Genomic DNA, 7,065 nt, shown 5'->3' with positions numbered 1-7,065 from the left:
CAGGCTGCACTTTAAGGCGCTCATGAATCGCTCCTGGGCATGAGTGTCACCCTCAGTTAGGAGTTGAGGGTACAGCCTCTGTGAACCAGTGATTGCTCAGGATCCCAGAGTGCACCCCCACTGGTCTGGGGAGGGGGTCGCGATGGTACTAGCCCAGAGAGCTCATCCTCACCCATCGCCAGCAGCGCCTTTAGCAACCACTAACTCTGTTTTGATTGAAGGAAAGAAAGAAAAGAAAAGGAGAGAGAAAACAAAACAAAATACCAGATAACTCTTGGGAAAATGTACCACCCAGAGTAATCAAAGCAGGCCCAGTTTTCTAGGTTTCAGAAAAACTTAGAAAAGTCAGACAGGTAGTCTCCATAAAGTATGTGGGGTATTAAGATGGGAAGCACTGACTTCAGGTGTTGAGCTGGACAGGTGTTTCCAGGGAGCCTGGTGGGGGTAGGTGTGGTTTGGAAGGGTGGGGCCTGAGAAGTTCAAGGGTCTGGGTTCAGTGCTCTGGGTTTCTTCTAAGCACAGCTGCATTTATTTCCCTAAAGCCTTTGGCCTTCTGCCAGGTCATGCAGACTGCTCAGAACACTTCCCTGAGAAGGGTTGGAAAGAAGTTAAGAATGTGGTACAAGCTAGGCAGCCGTGGCTCACACCTGCCACCCTAGCTACTGAGGGAGGCTGAGATCTGCGGATCACAGTTCAAAGCCAGCCCAGATAGGAGAGTCGATGAGACTCTTATCTTCAAGTAACCAGCAATCCCCTCCCCCACAAAAAAAAGAAAAACTGGCTCAAGTGGTAGAGCACCAGCCTTGAGGGACAAAGTGAAGAAACAGCATCCAGGCCCTGAGTTTAAGCCCCAGTACTGGCACCAAAAGAGAAAAAAAAAATGTGGCCCAGAGAAAACTGAGATTGACACAGACAAATTCATTGTACATGACGGAGTGGGGGTGCCCAGCGGACCCCCTCTTCCTCTCTCATAGGATGGCATCTATTCAAAACATTTTTTTTTTACCCTAACTAGTCCTTTACCCTGACTGTTCTTTCCTATGCACACCCCACGCCCAACTTTCTTCCTATAGCCTCTGCCGATTGCTTGCAGAGCTAGGTAAACGGCAGGCCCAATGGGAAGGCATTTTCTTACCCCAGCCTTGGTTGGAATAGAGTGTCTTTCTTCAGAGCTCCTGGTGCTAATCTGTTCTGTGCCTTTCAGAACCGTAGGGATGGGTTGAACCTGCGGATCTGGAGGCCAACTCGTGGGGCGGGATAATGCGTGGGCCATTTCCTGCTTCTCAGGTTCCTGCCCAGGGCTGTGGTGTCTGGGCTTGAGAAACATGTTTTCAGGGAAATCTGACTTTCAGACATCAACACAACGCCTGCGTTTTGGCAAGACCTACTCTTTTATTTTTATTTTTTTCTGCTCTTTACATTCAACCTCCTGACTTTCCTTATAAACCAGCCAGCAGGGTGTGCAAGAACTCCTATGTAGATTGGAACTGTGCAAAGGTCATTTTCAGTAAAAGGCAGTAAAAGAAATAAGGTGACTGTTGTATAGATATGAAACATGACATATTAGAAGAGTTTATTCTGCTTCAGGAAGAATCAACGCATGGACTGACCCATGCAAGAGAGAATTGTAGGAACACAAATTAATTTAGAGCCAGAATCGAATGACTCGTAAATTAGGGCAAAACTGGTTTTCCTGCAGGGAGGGGGGAAATCAGAGTGAGGAGATAATCTGTGTCTAGCTGGGTGGAGCTGGAAATCCCTCAAAGACAGGGAAGACAAAGTCTACTCACCTAGAGGGTGAGCCCCAAACCCTGCTTTTCCTCAGCCAGCACAGTTTGCAAGAGTCTACGTACACACGTATTTCATACATACATGAGAGCTTCTGGGGAAATGAGGACATCTCAGAGGAGGTGGCTTAAAACTCAACTTTCTTTAAGGTTTTCAAATAAAACATGAAGAACTTGCTGAAGAGAGCCAGGTGATGGAGGGGAGCAAGGAAAACTCGGGTGGGCAGGTTTGTGGTGCTGTGTGTGTGTGTGTGTGTGTGTGTGTGTGTGTGTGTGTGTGTGTGCGCGCGCACATGCGTGTGTGGGCCCCTTCCCTACCGGCACAGGAAGGGAGAGCTGCCCCTACCAATGGAGATTTTCTTCAGTATTGAGGCTTGAACTCTAGGTCTGGGCGTCATCCCTTAGCTTTTGTGCTCAAGGCTGGCACTCCACCATTTGAGCCTTAATTCCACTTCTGGCTTTTGGGTGGTTAATTGGAGGTAAGAGTTCCGTAGACTTTCCTGCCCCAAGGTGGGCTTGGAACGGTGATCCTCAGATCTCAGCTTCTGGAGTAGCTAGGATTACAGGCGTGAGCCACCCTCACCTGACCACCATAATCTAATTTTAAAACACTTTTATCATCATTTATCTAGAGAAAGATCATGCCTAGTATATATTATCTTCCTAGCTGGTGGCATATGCCTGTAATCCTAGCTACTCTTGAGGCAGAGATCTGAGGATCTTGATTAGAAGCCAGCCTCTGAGACTGTCATCTTCCATCAACTAGCAAAATAGCTGGAAGTGGAGGTATGGTTCAAGTGGTAGAGCATTCACCTTGACAGAAAAAGCTAAAGCACAGTGTGCAGGCCCTGAGTTCAAGCCCCAGTACTGGCACTGGTACTCACAGACACACGTGCGTGTGTGCACACACACTTCATTACAACCTCTGGTTTTCTGGGATCTGGCAGTCATTTCCCTCACTTTGGAGGAATTAGACTGAGAGAAAGCAAGGGGCACACCCTCACCTGGAATTATGGTAACGAGTCTGGCCTGAAAGAAGTGGGAGGTGAATGAATGGCTTTGCTTGTGAGTGAATGCACCTGAGCGCTGGGCTCCTGGGTGAGCGTTATAAACTGTGTGGGATTGTCCGAGAAGGCCCGTGGTGCCTTTAGACTCGCATGGGCGGTGCATCTAGACAGCTTAGGCCCCAAAGGGTTCTCTCCACTGTTCCCCATGCCAACCGGCAAGGTTGTGGGGTGTGGACACCCTAAAGGCAGAGGGTGAGAGCCACGTGCATAACCACCCAGCACAAGCACCCAGAGCGGCCAGGCTGGAGCGGAGTTGCCTATTTGAGCCCCCCAACAGCATTGCCAGGGGCACAGCCGTGAGCCAAACAGCCTAGTCCCGCCCGCGTCAGGGCTAATTCTAGAACAGAGCGTGAAGAAGCCATTGGACGTGGACCCAGGCTAGGAAGGACACGGAAGTGCAAGGTGATTGCTGGGCGCGGGCAGCCCACCTGCGGAGCTGACCAGGGACCAGAGGGACACAAGCTGTGACAGACCCAGGGGCAGAGGCCGGGCAAGGCCAAGGCGGCAGGAAATGCCAGGCCTGGTTTGCCACCTGATCTCTCAGATGAGTCACACCAGCGTTTTGGAGCGGAGGGGACAAGAAGGTGGTACAGAGCTAGAACTGGGGAAACAGCATTGAAAACCCACCCATGGCAGATGCCAGTGGCTCACGCCTGTCGTCCTAGCTACTCAGGAGGCGGAGGTCTGAGGATCACAGTTGGAAGCCAGCCCAGTTCACAGCCAGGCAGGGCAGGAAAGTCCATGAGACTCTTATCTCCAATTCAGGACCCAGAAAAGCCAGAAATGGAGCTGGGTTACAAGTGGTAGAGGGCTAGTGTTGAATGATAAAAGCTCAGGGACCGTGCCCGGGCCCCGAGTACAAGCCTCAAGACTGGCATCAAGCAAAACAAGACTACAAAACGCTTGTAACTTCTCCACAGAGGAGGAAGAGAAAGAGGAAACAAGGTTACAGTATTTCTGAGGAAGCATTAGACCAGACCCTCAGGGGACCCTCAGAGAGAAAAGACAAAACCCCCTTTCCCACCTCCCTGCAGCCACAAGTCAGCAGGGGTAGCCTCCCAGACGGACTGGGGTGCGGGGGGCGGGGGGCTGCCCTTGTGGGGTATCTCCGGCTGGAGGATGAAGGGTACTAAGGACAGTGAGGTACCAGAGACAAGGAAGGCGGACGGCCAGCAAAGGCTTTTTTTTTCCTTTTTCTTTTGTTTTCTGGTCATGGGGCTTGAACTCTGGGCCTGGGCCCTGTCCCTCAGCTCTTCAGCTTAAGACAAGTGCTCTACCACTTGAGCCACAGCACCACTTCCAGTATTCTGGTGGTTTATTGGAGATAAGAGTCTCACGAACTTTCCTGCCCAGGCTGGCTTTGAACCACGATCCTCAGATCTCAGCCTCCTGAGTAGCTAGGATGACGGGGGTGAGCCACCAGCGCCCAGCTTCCTTTCTCTTCTTGCAGAGATTCTTTTTGTGTCTTTAAGAGATCGGAGGGTTAGAGGAGCAGCTCTGTTGGTAGAGCACTAGCCAATGAGTGAAAGCAGCAGGTGCTGAGTTCAAGTCTAGATCTCAGACCTGAAAAATAAATAAGAAATGAGATTCCATCTAATGCCAGGGGGAACAGAGTAGGCTGGTGCCCGACCGAGGCCTTCTTTAGTAGGAGTGTGCGCCCTGAAAACAGGATGGAGCCCCTGAATTACGACAGGTGATTCCACACGAAGTCATGTCAAAAGAATTCAAGCAACAGCTGGGCATGGTAGCGCAAGCCTGTAGTATCAGCCCTTGGCAGGCTGAGGCAGGAGGATGGACAAGTTCCAGGCCAGTCTGAGCTATATTGTAAGACCCTGTCTAAAAACAAACAAGCAACAAAAAACAAAACAAGGCAAAGCAAAACAAAAGAGCAACAAAGCCCAATCTTCTGGCTCCCCTCCCGCCATGTTTAATTCAATGATTTTGTAAACATGCCTATTCTTTGCAGTTGTCCTAGACAGTCCGGCTTTCTTGCTGCTTTTCCAGGAGATGCAAATGATTTGTTAGGTTTTCTAGAACTCACTGGATTCTGCCTCCGAGGACATATGCTTACTATTATGATCAATATGGTCCTGCTGAACATTATGGCAGCCAGAATCCTGGGAGATGGCAGCTTGTTAAAACAGGAAGACAGCAGCCGGTCCTGCCCAGTCTGGACAATGTAAGCAGCCAGGGCTAGGGCGTGCCGCTCTAGAATCTCAGGGCAAAGGGATTATTTCTACCCAAACCAGAACAAAGGCGTTTTCTTATTCAGGTTTTCAAACTGGGTCCTTTGTGCCAGCAGAATACTACATTTCAACAATCAGGGCTACGAAAAGCCAGTGGATCACATGGTATCTTCTCAGGCCGGGGCCTAAAATCCTCCATAGCCAGGGGGGCTGAGGGCGGCCCCTGGGCAGGCTTGGGAAGCACTGTGAGAGTCAGGGAGCAGGAACTGGGGTACCCCCGAACAGTCTTTCATGAATCTCTCTTTAGAATCTCCCCCCCCTCCCCCAGCCTGTCACGAGGCTTGAACTCAGGGCCTGGGCACTGTCTCTGAGCCTCTTTGGTTCAAGGCCAGCAACTTGAGCCACAGTGCCACTTCAGGCCTTTTCTGTTTATGTGGTGCTGAGGAATCGAACCCGGGGCTTCATGCATCTTAGGTGAGCACTCTACCGCTGAGCCACCTGCCCAGCCATCTTTAGAATCTTGAAGATTCTAAAGCAGAGACAGAAAGATGAGAGGAAGAGCAGACGGGGTCACAGGAGGCTGCTGTCCTGTCCACAGGGGGCACAGATCATCCCACCAACCAGAACATGGCAATAGAACCTCAGCCGAATGGAAGGATCTCTACCCAGTCCTGCCTTGTGCTGGTCATATTCTCGTCCTGATATCCATCCCTCGGCAGCTGGAAGCCTGGCCCCGGGCAGCTCATCCCTCGGCAGCTGGAAGCCTGGCCCCGGGCAGCCCTGTAGTGAGTCCTGCCGCCCACTGTCTAGAAGGCTTGCACCATAAAGAAGTGTGCGCCCCCTTAGGCCTGCAGCGGGACGTGTGCCTCTTCCAGGCCTGTAGCTTTGGGCCTCTCCAGCTCCATGGGAGCTATGGCCCCAGGGTTGGGCTAATCGTAGCCGTCCAGGACCCCAGGTTACATATCGCCAAGGAAGAGGGAGCCACGTGCTATCGGCCACCCCTGTAATCCTAGCTCCTCAGGAAGCTGAGTTCTAAGGATTGAGATTCGAAGCCAGCCTGGGCAGATAAATCTGAGTCTCTCTCTCTTTTTTCTTTTTGCTTATGTGGTGCTGAGGAACTGAACCCAGGGCCTCAGGCATGCAAGACAAGTGCTCTACCACGGAGCCACCTTCCCAGCCCCCAAATCTGAGTCTCTTATCTCCAGCTAACAAGCAAGAAGCTGGAAGTGGAGGTGTGGCTCAAGCAGTAGTATGCCAACCTTGAGCCAAAAAGCGAAGGGGGAGTTAGAGATCCTGAGTTCAAGCCCCAGTACGGGCACACAAACAAAGGGGTTGGAGGAGCGGCTCAGTGGGTAGAGCACCAGCCAAAGAGCAAAAGTATCAGATACTCAGTTTGAGTCCTGATCTCAGAAAAAAAGAGAAAGAAAGAAAGAGAAGGAGAAAAAGAGCGAGATAAAGAAAGGGTGGGGGAGGGGGAGAGAGAGAGAGAGAGAGAGAGAGAGAGAGAACCGACATTAAGTGCATCCAGTGACCCACTGCCCTGAATTCCTTTATAGCAGGAAGTGGCCAGGAGCATCAGCCCCAGAGTTCGGCAGGCCCCTGAGCTGCCTGGACAAAGCAGCTGTTTACTGTGTGTTTACTGTTAATCATCACCAACGATGTTTTCCAACGCCTTCTGTTCCTACATATCATCTGACACTTCCCGGTCAATTGGCTAACACCCCAATTCTATGCTGGCACTACCAAGATACCAAGAGCACGGTAAATGAAGCAAAAACAATTAAAAACCTCTTATAAAAATGAGCAAGGGGGCTGGGAAGGTGGCTCAGTAGTAGAGTGCTTGCTTTGCATGCCTGAGGCCCTGGGTTCAATTCCTCAGCACCACATAAGCAGAAAAAGTCAGAAGTGGCGCTGTGGCTCAAGGGGTAGAGTGTTAGCCTTGAGCTGAAGAGCTGAGGGACAGCGCCCAGGCCCAGAGTTCATGCCCCACAGGAGCAGGGGGTGGGGGGGGGAAGGAGGGGGGCA

The sequence above is a fragment of the Dipodomys ordii genome, unplaced genomic scaffold (assembly GCF_000151885.1).
Source record: "Dipodomys ordii isolate 6190 unplaced genomic scaffold, Dord_2.0 Scaffold7, whole genome shotgun sequence".
In the NCBI taxonomy this organism is placed as follows: Eukaryota; Metazoa; Chordata; class Mammalia; order Rodentia; family Heteromyidae; genus Dipodomys; species Dipodomys ordii.
The sequence above is the reverse complement of the archived record's forward strand: the minus strand, read 5'-3'. Positions refer to the sequence as shown.